We start from the raw sequence: 14,216 nt of genomic DNA, 5'->3' as shown, positions 1-14,216 counted from the left end.
AAGAAATTGTCATAGCTATGTATGTATTACAAGTGTGTTTCGCTACAGGAGTGCAGTAGTTTTGTATCAAAATTGTTCAGCAGTACATTTTTGGCCAAATTCACAGCTGGAATAAGGGCATGCCACTCCTGTGATTTCATTAGAGTTGTGCCTAGTTAACCCAGTGGTATATTTGGCTCTGTAACTGTAAGAATTAAAAATATAAAACAAATGAACAAAAACTCTGGACAAACCCTTAATACCAGGTGTATACTAATTTAGTTGGATTTGATCTTTCTCCATTATTAATAATTATTATTATTGTATTGCTGTAGTATCTAGGGTTAAAGAGATTTCTCTTTGTTAGACTAGACGTGGTCAGTGTAATAAGATCTCATTTCTGATTTGATATTCTCTTAGTGTACATCATGTATAGTCTGCGTCATTGTTGTCTGAAGCAAGAAACCAGTTGAAGAAAATGTTAGTGGCATCTACAGTATATGTTTGATTAAACTGTTTAATATTGTGTCCACTAGCTCGTTGCACAATTGACAGTCTCTACAGATGAGGCCCTGGAGAATTGTGGGTACAAAGAAGCTCTTTTATTCCATAACCTTTAGGGTCTTTGAGCAATTTTTGGATTTTTTTCTTTATTGTGAAATGTAAGCTTTCATTTAAAAATAGTTTTTGTATTGTGACGACCCCTCTAAACCAAAAAAACAATTGTCCATCTCCCCCACAAAAAAGCAGTAGTAAATGATCTCCTTTCTCAGTGAAATGTAAGCAGTCATCATTTAAGAGCTAATGTTGTTAAATGGGGACAATGTAAGCTGAAGTAAGGCCGAGTTCTGAAAATAGTAACTGTAGGCTCCCCAATCCATTTCTTCCCCCAGAATGAGCTTTCATTGTGCAGTGAAGTGGGATTTCTATGACAGACTGCTGGGGTTTCTGTGGTGAAATCATGACCTCACTGAAGTCAGTGGGACCAGAATTTCACTCCTGAACTTTTTTATTCCTTTATACTTGAACTGCAGGAAAATAATATTTAGAAAGTTGAGAGAAACTATTGAGAAAAATTGCAGAAAACAGTCACTTCACGTAACATGAGGGTTTCTTTCCCCATCCTCTGAAGCGTTTAGTACTGGTCAGTGTTGGAGACGGAGCACTGTACTAAATGGAACACTGGTCTGATCCAGTATGGCAATTTCTTGGTTCTTAAAATGTTTTTTCCTAAGAAGCTAAGTTTTTTTGTTTGTTTGTTTGTTTTTGTATTTATTTATTTGCAAATTTAAGGATTTTAACCATTAATGCCCATTTTAAAGCTCCCAGAGCACTAAAACACCCAAGAGTTGTGCTAATTTACCATTTTTAATTTGCCTCTGGCTTGTCAAAAAGCTTATTGTTGAGATGCCTTCCCTCTTCTAGAGTGGATAGTTTGTTGATGTGACTGAAAGAGATCAAGAAGCCAAATGTGGTATTTTTGTTCGCAGTGGTTCATGGATGTCATGACTGGTACTTTGTTAAACAGTTAGAGCCTGATTTTTTTAAAGGCATTGAATATCTGCAGCTCCAATTTGAGGAGGGGAGGGGAATCCTCCACTAGTAAAAACAGCAAAAATCATGATTCACGGAAGTATTTTTAGACATACTTAATATAGAGCAAATTTTTTGAAAGTAGTTCTCAGCAGTGACTCCATTCACACATGTCTTCAGTTATTTGGACCATTGGGCATCCACAGGAGTCTGTGGCCCATGATCAAGTCCATTTATCTAGCTGCTAAGATTGTAAAATAAGGAGTGAACTATCTGTACTGGCTGATAAATGCAATGAATGATCTGAACTTGCCTTTTTGATAAAGGAGTGAAGAACAGTTTTGGGTGGTTTTCATCTTAACCACCTGTGCCTTTATCTGATCATTTCCTGGTAGACAGAGAAGATATTGGGGTCTTTAATCCACAAACACTTACCGTACATCAGGATGATTTCATTTATATCTGGCCTACCAACTGGCAGCTACTAGATGTTGCAGAGACGGGTGCTTCAGAAACACAGAGATCAATGGTCCCTGCAATGGGTGAAATTTTATTTTAAAGGGCTGATCCAGAGCCTCATTGAGTCTTTCCATTGATTTTTAGTTGGGTTTGGAGTTAAATTGAATCTAATCCAGATAGAAGCAATTTGTAAGGGATTAATAGTTGATTTTTGGGTGGGTTGAGGAATAAGTAATTTCTAAATGCTGTAAAATTAGTGAACCAGCATAGGTTGTATGATTTTGTATGGTATCTCTGCACCTTAGGCAATGAGAGCCTTTTTGAAAATTAATATTTGGTCATACATAAAGCTAGTATTCCTTGTTTTTTTTTTCTTCTTTTAAAACTGCTGCAGTGCAACATTGTGAAATAAATTCTTTATTCTCAATAGCTTTAGAGAGATAGGAAATTTTCAAAACAATGGACTCTTCAGACTTTAAAATGTGTCAGGCTGACTGATGGCATGTGTTTGTGTGCATTTAGCTGTACCTTATTTTTCTCTTAGAAGTGATTTAGGCTGAAAACACCAAGAACTTCTTGGATGTAGTTTTACGTGCTGTGAGAAGGAAAAATTCTTCCTATTGTTAAAATTCTATAGATCCCATTAGTAAAAGTTTCAAAGAGTACTCAATACCTTAAAATAGGAGTTCAGTGTTAATATATAATTCAGATAGATATTGCCATGGTGCTAAAGGAGCATTTTGTTATTTTCCTCTGAGTCATTTTATTTCTATTATTTCCCCCACTCTGAATCTCATGGAAAATATTTCTTAATAAACCGTTAATAAAATTTGATATCAGTTTGAACAAGATGGGCATGTCATTGGTTGCAGAAATGGAAACGGGAGAATCTAGGTTTGAAAGCTACAATATTCTTGCATATCCTGAACTTGTGGCAAGGAAGGGTTTTACATTCAGACCAATATGATGTTCTTGGGTGTTGGGAAGTAGAATAACTCTGCTGATTTAGTTAGTGAACCATCTCCTAACTTTTTATAATAAATACTGTTTAAGACTTCTAACCCACATGCAACACTGTAATGATAATTGTAATTTGTTGATACAAACTTTTACATATTGTATACAAAGATTAATGAATGCATGTTCTTGTTCTACATGAACTTGATCTATCAGTATTGTTACACAAGGTGCTAAATACAATAAAAGGAGAAAATAAGGGTATGTCTACACTGCAATTAAAAACCCACAGCTGCCCCATGCCAGTTGACTCGGGCTCATGGGGCTGTTTAATGTTGTGTAGACGAGGGGTGGCCAAACTGTGGCTCGAGAGCTGCTTTTAAGTGTGGCCTGTGAAGATCGCCTCCCCCACTCTCCACCTACCAGACTGTGGGGTGTGGGGAGCTCGGGACTTCTGCCTTGCAGCGGGGTGGTGGGGTAGGGGCTTCTGCCCATCAGTGAGGAGCGACTCAGGGCTTCAGCCCTGTGCAGCATGCCTGCTGGGGCTTGAGGCTTCAGCAGGAGCAGAGCTGAAGTCCCGAGCCCCAGCAGGTGCCTCCTACAGGGCTGACGCGCCAAGCTCCTGCAGGCACACCCCGGCTCTCGAACTTCTGAAGACAGTTGTATGCGGCTCAGAGGATCAGTAAGTTTCGCCATCCTTGGTGTAGATGCTTGGCTGAAGCCCAGGCTCTAGGACCGTGTGAGGTGGAGGTAGAGACTGAACATCTGCACTGCGATTAGACAGCCCCTTAGTCCTAGCCCCACAAACTTTGAGCCAGCCATAGGTGTCTAATTGCAGTGTAGACATGCCCTAAATGGCTATCCTCCATTTTGTGTGTGTGTGTGTGTGTGTGTGTGTGTGTGTGTATTGGGGAGTGGATATAACTGAGAGATGATAAGTGTGAAGAGTGTTTTTAAATGCAGACTCTGCTATTTACAAGTAAAATCACATTTCAATGAAAGGGGGGAAAATAAGTAAAAGACTGGCACAATATATCTAGAGTGAAATACATCCTCCACTTTGAACTTTTAGGATTTGTAGCATAAGATAGTGTAACAACATAATATGCATCTATTAAAAAAAAAAAGACATCCTTCAATGTTTTCTTTTTTTAAAATGTAAGTGACTGCAAAGCCAGCAGTTACTGCTATGAAATGTTATTTTAAAAATAGGTAATATTTAATCTCTTATTTAGCAATGCCTACTCTTCCTGCTAGCAAAAGGTATAAACATGATCGCATCTGTCAGGTTTTCAGCCATTCAGCCACTTTTAAAAGAGAGAGATACCTTCTCCCTTTTTTTAATTGGACAAAATTTGTCATTTCTCAGCATGATCAGAGTAGCATGAGTCTGTTCCAGCGGTTACCAGATGGTTAAATTCAGGTCCCAGAAAGGTTATGAGGATTTTCCAGAAACTCTGCAGCCCCAAGCAACCTATGCCGTTCTACTGATATCATTGCAGGCAGGGAGACATTAAATATGGCCCCTGTGACGGGGGGAAAATAGTTCCATTCTGTTCCCTCCATTGTAGCAAGGGGAAGCAATGGTCAAGATGGCTTCCAGCATCACCCTAGCCCCTTCTCCTTCCAGTAAGGAGAAGGAGGGAGATGCTCAGGGATGGCCTATCAACCCCTCAGCACAGAGAGAGAGTAGCCAAGTTTACAGATCCCTTATGGCATAATTGTTCTCTCATTTAGTTTAATAGGAACTTTGCTATGGACTCTTATAGAAGCAGGATTGGACCTTTTATACTTCTAACTCACTTCAGTTATCTGTAAAATGGGTGCAATCCCTATGTCACACAGATGTGTGAAAGCAAATTAATCAGTGTTAATAAATTGATTTGTTATTTATGGCGCAATACCCACCAGAACTCTCCCAACATGCCTCCTTCCCACCTGCCCCACACTGGAGTTCAGGGGACAGCTGCCAGAAGGAGTGGCAAAGACACCTCCACCAGAATTGTATCAGTGGACACTTGCACAGGCAGAATTCTCCCCTGGGCATATCTGGCCACTTCAACCTGCCTAGTGGGCTGGAGAAGCTGGCCTTAAAGAATCTCAGGGAATACTTCTAGCCTATCCTCTGGAAGGCTGCTTTTCAGAAAAGTAGGTGGACAAAGGTTTTCTTTTTTAATTTAATATTAAACATTTGTTCACTTAATTTATACAATTTTAATTTGGTTTAAATTCTGATTCATAGCTAAAGTGGCAGTGTCCATTTTTTGAATATCTTGTATTTTGTTCTTATTTTGCCTTCTGCAGTTACACTGAATAACTTGCGGGGACTATATAGACTCAGATTCTGGTGAGGGAGAGGCTGTAAGGCCCAGATTTGTAAAGGTAATTATTTGTTGCTGCAATCAGCATTGCAGTGCCCAAGGCCTTGTCTTCACTTACCGGAGGGTCCGGCGGCACGCAATCGATGTTCTGGGATCGATCCCGGAAGTGCTCGCAGTCGGCGCCGGTACTCCAGCTCGCCGAGAGGAGTACGCGGCATCGACGGGGGAGCCTTCCTGCCGCGTCTGGACCGTGGTAAGTTCGGACTAAGGTACTTCGAATTCAGCTACGTTATTAACGTAGCTGAATTTGCGTACCTTAGTCCGAAGTGGGGACATAGTGGGGACCAGGCCTAAGTCTCACTTTCAAAAAGGATTTAGGCACTTAGCTCCCAAGTGCCTGAAGCCCTTTTGAAAATGAGACTGACGGGTTGGATCACAGAAACCCCCCTGGGAGCTTCCAACTGATGTGCCAAGGCTACCTCTGCTCCTGTTTTCCCTACCAGCTCAGGACTCCAGCACCCTGTCTTGTTGAGCCAGACACTCCTGTCTGCTCCACACAGACCCAGGGTCTGAATTACTTGCCCCAAAGCTGCAGGTTCACCTGAAAACAGCTCATAGAAGTGTGCTTGTCTTTAGCATTCAGATGTCCAACTCCCAATGGGGTCTAAACCCAAATGAATCCATTTTACCCCGTATAAAGCATATGCAGGGTAAACTCAAATTGTTCGCCCTCTAACACTGATAGAGAGATATGCTTGTTGTTTGTTCCCCCAGGTATTAATACATACTCGGAGTTAATTAATAAGTAAAAAGTGATTTTATTAAATAAATCCTACTTTCTGTAAGTGGTTCCAAGTAGTAACAGACAGAACAAAGTAAGTGTAGTAGGTTTGTGCCGGGGCTCAACCCTCCTGGGCGGAGGGGAGCCACACCGACTCACTACAAGCACAGACAGTCAACGCCCAGGCCCTTTGGTGCAGGGCTGAGTGGCCCACAGTTCAGGGAGCTCAGGCCCTCAGGCAGGGGCTGAGCAAGCAAACAGTTACTCCAGGACCCAGGCCCTCTGGTGCAGGGGCTGAGCAACAGTCAGTTAAGGGGCTCAGGCCCTTGGGTGCAGGGGCTGAGCAACAACACAACAGTTAGGGAGCTCGGGCCCTCTGGTGCAGGGGCTGAGCAAACAATCTGATCTCCTTCTTTGAGAAAGTAACGGACTTATTAGATAAGGGAAAAGCGGTGGACCTAATATACCTGGATTTCAGTAAAGCGTTTGATACAGTACCCCATGAGGAACTATTGGTTAAAATGAAAAACATGGGGATCGATATGAAAATCCAGAGGTGGATAGGGAATTGGTTAATGGGGAGAATGCAGCGGGTCGTATTAAAGGGTGAATTGTCGGGTTGGAGGGAGGTTACTAGTGGAGTGCCTCAAGGTTCGGTTTTGGGACCCATCTTATTTAATCTATTTATAACTGACCTCGGGACCGATTGCAAGAGTGGGCTGATAAAGTTTGCGGATGATACGAAGGTGGGAGGAGTTGCAAACTCGGAGGAGGATAGGGATACTCTGCAGGGAGACTTGAATGAGCTTGTGAATTGGAGTATCAGAAATAGGATGAAATTTAATAGTAAAAAGTGTAAGGTGATGCACTTGGGGACGAATAATAACAATTTTAGTTACAAGATGGGGACGCATTGGTTAGAAGTAACAGAAGAGGAGAAGGACCTAGGGGTCCTTGTGGACCGCAGGATGACTATGAGTCGGCAATGTGACGTGGCGGTGAAAAAAGCCAATGCGGTCTTGGGATGTATTAGGCGAGGTATATCTAGTAGAGATAGGGAGGTCCTGCTTCCGTTGTATAAGGCGCTGGTGAGACCTCATTTGGAGTACTGTGTGCAGTTCTGGTCTCCCATGTTTAAAAAAGATGAACTCAAACTGGAACGGGTGCAGAGAAGGGCGACTAAGATGATCAGAGGAATGGAAAACCTGTCGTATGAAAAGAGATTAGAGGAGCTTGGGTTGTTTAGTCTGACAAAGCGAAGGCTGAGGGGGGATATGATTGCTATGTTTAAATATATCAGAGGGGTTAATACAAGGGAGGGAGAGGAATTATTCCAGTTTAGTACTAATGTGGACACGAGAACGAATGGATACAAACTGGCCGGGGGGAAGTTTAGGCTTGAAATTAGACGAAGGTTTCTGACCATCAGAGGGGTGAAATATTGGAACGGCCTTCCGAGGGAAACGGTGGGGGCGACGGACCTGTCTGGTTTTAAGATTAAGTTGGATGAGTTTATGGAGGGAATGGTTTAATGATAAAACATAGTAGCCAAGGAAAACCAAGCAATGGTACATGAACAGCATAATGGCCAACAAGGGTCAGGCTAGAGACTCTTGCCTATATGCTCGGGGTATTACTGATCGCCATATTTGGGGTCGGGAAGGAATTTTCCTCCAGGGTAGATTGGCTGAGCCTCTGGAGGTTTTTCGCCTTCCTCCGCAGCATGGGGCAGGGATCACTAGCAGGAGGGTCTCAGCCGATTGAAGTCACTAAAACACAGGATTGGGGACTTCAACGGTAGAGTCCAGGGAAGGGTCTTGCGGCCTGCAGCATGCAGGGGGTCAGACCAGATGATCATAATGGTCCCTTCTGACCTTAATGTCTATGAGTCTATGAGTCTATGAGGTAGGCCCAGGTTCCTACACCTGAGCGTTGGGTGAGGGGGAAACCTGCCACCCGAGAGTGGGGTGGCGGGGGGACGCAGGCCCACCCACTCCACTGCGTCCCAGCCCGGGGCCCTAGCAGTGGCTCGTGTCGCTGCTGGTCAGTGGGGTGTCCTGACCGAAACACACTGACATCGGCTCACGTGGGTCTATAGCCCGACCAGGGTCGGTAACCCCTGGGCTACTTCCGTGTTCCCCCTCAGGGTCTACCTCGTTGGTGATGCCGGGTTCGGGCCAGTCCAGCAGCATCGGTTCCTCTGGTCCAGGGCTTGGGGGCAGGTCCGGCAGCTCCTCGGGGAAATCCGGCCACTGGGGCTCGGGCGGCTCCTCTGGATAACAGTAGGGGCGGAGGGGCTCTGGGGGCTCCTCGCCTTCGTAGTTGGCGCGAGGCAGGCCCAACGGCTCCTCCCAATACCGGGTGCAGGGGGGCTCCTGTGGCTCCTCCTCGTAGTGGGCTCGGGGCAGGTCCGACCAGTTAGGGCAACGGTCTCGGGTCTCAAAGGTCTCCCAGCCGCGAGCTCCCAGCAGCATGTCTGCTCCCTGCGGCGGCTGGGTTCTGACTGACCTCCAGCAGCCGGTTTTTATACTTCCTGTCCTGCCCCTTGACTTCCGGGGGGTGGGAACAGGCAGCGGTGGCTCCACCCACTCGGGTGCTGGCAAGGGTGCTCCCTCTGCTGGGCAGGAGGGGAGCCACACCGACTCACTACAGTAAGTCACCAAGCAAAATAAAATAAAATGCTCAAATCTGTGTCTAATCAAACTGAATACAGAGAAGATCCTCACCAGTTCCAGAATGCTCCCTTTTACAGACTAATCTCCTTTTAGCCTGAGTCCAGCAATCACTCACACCCCCTGTAGTTACTGTCCTTTGTTCCAGTTTCCTTCAAGATCCTGGGGGGTGGAGAGGCTCCTTCTTTAGCCAGCTGAAGACAAAATGGAAGGGTCTCCCAGAGGTTTAAATAGACTTTCTCTTGTGGGTGGAGACCTGTGTAGAATCCAGTCACAAAATGACAGGTTTCAGAGTAGCAGCCGTGTTAGTCTGTATCCGTAAAAAGAACAGGAGTACTTGTGGCACCTTAGAGACTAACAAATTTATTAGAGCATAAGCTTTCGTGGACTCGTATGCATCCGAAGAAGTGGGCTGTAGTCCACAAAAGCTTATGCTCTAATAAATTTGTTAGTCTCTAAGGTGCCACAAGTATTCCTGTTCTTAGTCACAAAATGGAGATTTTGGAATCACATGGGCAAGTCACATGCTCATGCATGAGTCAGGACTTGCAGGTAGCAGCCATTACACACATGCTACCTTGAATGTCCTCAGGTAGACTTCTTATGTGGATTGGAGTCTTCCAAGCTTTTTTGTCTGTTAAGTGCTTCCTGATTGAGCACTTAATTTGCACATTCCTTTCCCAAGAAGTGACCAAATGTTCTAACTAAGGCTAATTAGAAATCAAGCAATTATACAGCCAATGTTCATAACTTTGAACACACAAGTGGTGCCTGCATGCAACTAGGATGAACATAACCTGTAGATTATAACCTTTACATAGATACATTACATGGCATATGTAGCAAAACCCTATTCCAGTTATATCATATATACATTTATGAGCACCCCCCATAAAGCCTTATGGGGTACACTGTCACAGAGATGTGGGCTCCTTAATCAATTAGGCGTTGCAACACTGAGCATCTTAACAATGCACAGAGAAGTATTTACCATTCAGTTAGTGCTCACAGAGGCACACTCAAAGTTTCACACAGTTCCAGTGACACTTTTTCTCTCTCCCTTAAGGCACGGTCCATACCCTCTGTGTACAGAAAAACTCGCTCCCTTCCTGAGCTTTGGTTTTATTTAACAAACAAATGAATAATAAGACAAAATAAAGGTCAGGCCTTCTTCCCAGGCTTGGTTGCTCCTAGATTTCCATGCTCAGGGCTGCTTACTTCTAAATCTTCTCTGCTTCACATCTAGATTTCTCTGTCAAGGTCCTTCAGAGCCTGCTTCATTCCCTTTTTAAAATTCCCTTCAGCTGGAGCATCCTGCTGCCAGCCATGATATTGCTGGCAGGTGATGCAGGGTGGGACTGGCTTCACTTTATCTTCTCTTCCTGTGATGGTTTGTCCAATACATCACACTCCCATACTTAGGCCTATGCTTTAGATATACTGTGCCAGAACATCAGTGGTGTAAACTGACATAGCTCCACTGACTTCAGTTGGCTTTACACCAGCTAAGGATCTGGCCAACTGCACCTGAATTTGGTCAATTGGCTTATGTCATTGTCAGTTGGTCTCCTACTTGCAGGCCCCTGGGTTTGTTGGGGGCTGGAGGGAGAGGAGGGGAAGAGTTTTTATTGATTTGCATGGCAAAGTTTATAGTTCCCTATTTGGAGGAAAATATTGTGCTTCTTTTTAATCATGCAAGTAGTGCTCAGATACTATAATGTTGAGGGCTTTACAAATGCATGTAATGCAGTTCTGTGTACCATAGTTAACTGTTGATTAAACTAAAGCTTGCTGTTGATTAGCTGGAAAATATAGAATATTTGAGCAGGAAAAGGGAAAGGTGCAAGCTGTGCAGATAACAAACTTTTATGAGAAGAGTATGTAGAAACATGACTGACAGCATTGCTTTACTCAGAGCATTGAAGCTATAGCAGTTGACAGTGTCTTCAGAATCCTGTTCTAAGTAGCCTTATAATGCAATTTACTGGTCTCACACTGTATATTTAACAGATATTATTTTTTCCTTTTTATTTGGGATTACAGTATATTATCTTAATGTGAAAGATTTTTTAAAATACTTTTAGGGGAAGCAAGGCATATGTCCAGTGAAAATAAAATTTAAGAAGCAGTGGTTATCTTGAGTTTCCTTTTCCCTGACCTCACAAGCTGTTTTTCTAAGCTTTTCTAGCTTTGTTTTTCTCGGACATGAATGAGAATAATTCCAGACCCTAGGCTTCCTCCATAAGATTGAGTGCATCTTGTTCCAGAAAATCTTCTGTGCTTAGGGTAGCATGTTTCACAACTCTAGCTTGGAGTAAAGAGGAAGGATCAGTATCTGAAGAAGAGAAGCCAGAGAGTAAGATAGATCCTGTTTATAAATTATTTGTAAGAAGTGTGTCCAAATGTCTGTGTCTAGAGGATATTAAAGAGGACAGCCTGGAGGATATTAAAGAAACAGGCAGAGATCCAATGCTAATTAACACCAGACTTCAAAAAATTGCTTCCAACACATAAAGCTATGAAAAAAAGAGTGAAATATGAGTGAGATTGACCTGATAAATCTATGCCTCAGCATTTTTCTAAGCTGCATAGAATTCCTGCCAAAATTCAGTCCAGTTGGTCCATGCTCATAAGGTGGATACTGAAATCTGTAGGAAGACGAAAAGGAACTGCTATTCCTCTTGATAGAATAGGACACAAGGACCAGTAGATCCTAGGGCAATTTCTTCACACAACACACAGTCAACCTGTGGAACTTCTTGCCAGAGGATGTTGTGAAGGCCAAGACCATAACAGGGTTCAAAAAAGAACTAAATAAATTCATGGACGATAGGTCCATCAATGGCTATTAGCCAGGATGGGCAGGAATGGTGTCCCTAGCCTCTGTTTGCCAGAAGCTGGGAATGAGCGACAGGGGATGGATCACTTGATTACCTGTTCTGTTCATTCCCTGTGGGGCACCTGGCACTGTCCACTGTCGGAAGACAGGATACTGGGCTAGATGGACCTTTGATCTGACCCAGTAGGGCCATTCTTATGTTCTTAAGTTCAGAATTTAATAGGTGGTTTGAAGCAGTAGGTAGCTGAATATAGGCAGTCATGTATGCTAGTCTAGTTTCCAGAGCTGTTTTCAGATGGATTCTGTGAGAGAGCGAGGGACTGAGGGCACTGCCCTGCAGGACACTTGAAGCCTGATGCAGGCTTGCTAAATGAGTCAACCAGAGACACCTGGCTCAGGGAAGGACTTAAGCAGCTGATTCCTTATAAGAGAGCTGAAACAGCTCTGGGAGAGGAAAGTGACTGACTCTGCTTTCTTGCGTTGGTGCTCAAATGCCAAAGCTGTGATAGGCATATTAAAAATAAAGAGTTGGCAGTAGGGTGAGAGCAAACATCTGAAGTAGCTATAATAGCACCTGAATTTCTGGCTGATTATACATTTAATTGGCCCTCAGCAGCTATCAGGATCATCTCCACCAGTGTGGAAGCTCATCAAAGAATATGGTAAAGTCTGTGGCTGGGTGATGTAGGTTTGAACATTTCACTTAAGTGGTATTTTTTCTAGAAGAAATCTGCTTTTTGAACAGTCTCTGAATATGTTCGTGGTTTCCTTGTCAGGTAACAAAATGTTCTTGTCACAGGATACATCCTTTTTCTCCTGCCAACTCTGGAAACATCTTTTCTATTCAAAATTTAGATATCAAGGGAAGCAAATCAGGTGAGAAACCTTTCATTAGGTTCAGGTTTATATACTCCTTGCCAGAATCCAAAGATAGTTAGCTGTGCAACCTTAATTCAGCCCCCAGGTGAATATGCATTATGATAGTCTTTTAATTACATGATCACAAACGATTTATTCCACAGGACCCTTACCTCATTCAAGTATCAGAGGGGTAGCCGTGTTAGTCTGTATACACAAAAACAACGAGGAGTCCGGTGGCACCTTAAAGACTAACAGATTTATTTGGGCATAAGCTTTCATGGGTAAAAAACCCACTTCTCCATGCATCTGAAGAAGTGGGTTTTTTGCCCATGAAAGGTTATGCCCAAATAAATCTATTAGTCTTTAAGGTGCCACCGGACTTGTCGCTGTTTTTACCTTATTCATGGTAATGAATGAGGATGGGCGGTGCTCACTTAATAAGCAGTTATTTAATGCTTTTATTTCTCCTCGTTCAATGTGCGACATTGTGCCTTATTTAGAATCTACTACTGTTTTCAAAAACTGCTCTGGAGACAGAATTATTAATTTTTATGGGCTTTTCTATGATGCTCATCATTGTAATAGATATCTGAGTCTTCCCAGATATTAATGAATTTATTTTCATATTACCTGTTAGCTGAGGGGGTGGTGTTATTCCCATTTTACAGATGGGGAACTACGGCAAAGAAATTAAGGTAAAAGTATCCACTAATTTTGGGCGTCCAATTTGAGATACCCAGGACCTAATTTTTCAGGGTACTTAGTATTATATAGTACATTTATATGTTCAAAGCACAACTCCCACAACTTCAGTTATGAGTGCTCAGCACTTCAGCAAATCCAGACCCCAGGGTCTCAAAGAGGAATATACAATTTTTGATCACCTCTGACTAGTTCGGTTTCACTTGCCTAACATCACATAGGAACTCTGTGGCAGAGATAGAATCTAGTTCTTCAGGGCATTCGGCTGCCTTAACCATGAGACCATCCTTCCTCTTCCTGCAATCCCCTGTCTCATTCATTGCACACCTTCCAACTTCTGCAACAAATGAAGCATGGATCCTACAGACAACAGTCTCCTGCACCACACAACCCTGATTCAGCCCCAGAGCAGGTCCAGCCTGTGCACTGAATGAGTCAGGGCTCCCGTGAAAAAGAATAGAATGTGATCATGTAGTTCAGGGGTGGGGAACATCCGGCCCGCTGCTTCGTTTCATCCGGCCCGTGGCAAGTCTCCGTGCCGCTGGTCGGAAGCCCTGACCATCGGCGTCCCCCCTCCCCCGGGGAGGGGGGGAGGGGGGAGCTGCAAGCCTTGGATTGCCAGAAGTCTGGTCGGCATGTCCCCTAGGAGCGGGAGCAATCAGGGAAGCTCTATGCACTGTCCCTCCCCCAGTGTCGGTTCCACAGCTCCCATTGGCTAGGAACCGTGGCCAATGGGAGCTGTGGGGGTGGCACCTGTGGGTGGGTGCGGGCAGCATGCACTGCGCAGAGCCCCCTGGCTCCTCTGCCTAGGTGCTGGACATGGCGGCCGCTTCTGGGAGCAGCGCAGAGTCCCGGCCGGCAGGGAGCCTGCCTTAGCCCCACTGTGCCACCGACCGGGAGCTGCCTGAGGTAAGCGCCGCCTGGACGGAGCCCGCACCCCGACCCTTCTGTCCCAGGTCAGAACCCCCTCCTGCACCTTAACTCCCTCCCAGACCCTGCACCTCCTCCTGCACTCCAAACCCCTTAGCCCCAGCCCAGAGCCCCCTCCTGCACCCTAAACCTCTCATCCCCAGCCCCAAACCAGAGCCCACACCCCCAGCCGGAGCCCTCAC

At 44.4% G+C, this 14,216-nt stretch overlaps 1 protein-coding gene across 10 annotated transcripts in view; it reads left to right on the top strand.

Annotated features, from left to right (window-relative positions):
• Positions 1–14,216, top strand: part of APBB2 (amyloid beta precursor protein binding family B member 2) — a 329,064-nt gene that overhangs the window by 152,117 nt on the left and 162,731 nt on the right. The window lies entirely within an intron of this gene.

The sequence above is a fragment of the Malaclemys terrapin genome, chromosome 5, assembly GCF_027887155.1.
Source record: "Malaclemys terrapin pileata isolate rMalTer1 chromosome 5, rMalTer1.hap1, whole genome shotgun sequence".
Taxonomy (NCBI): domain Eukaryota; kingdom Metazoa; phylum Chordata; order Testudines; family Emydidae; genus Malaclemys; species Malaclemys terrapin.
This window is presented reverse-complemented; position numbering and strand designations above follow the sequence as displayed.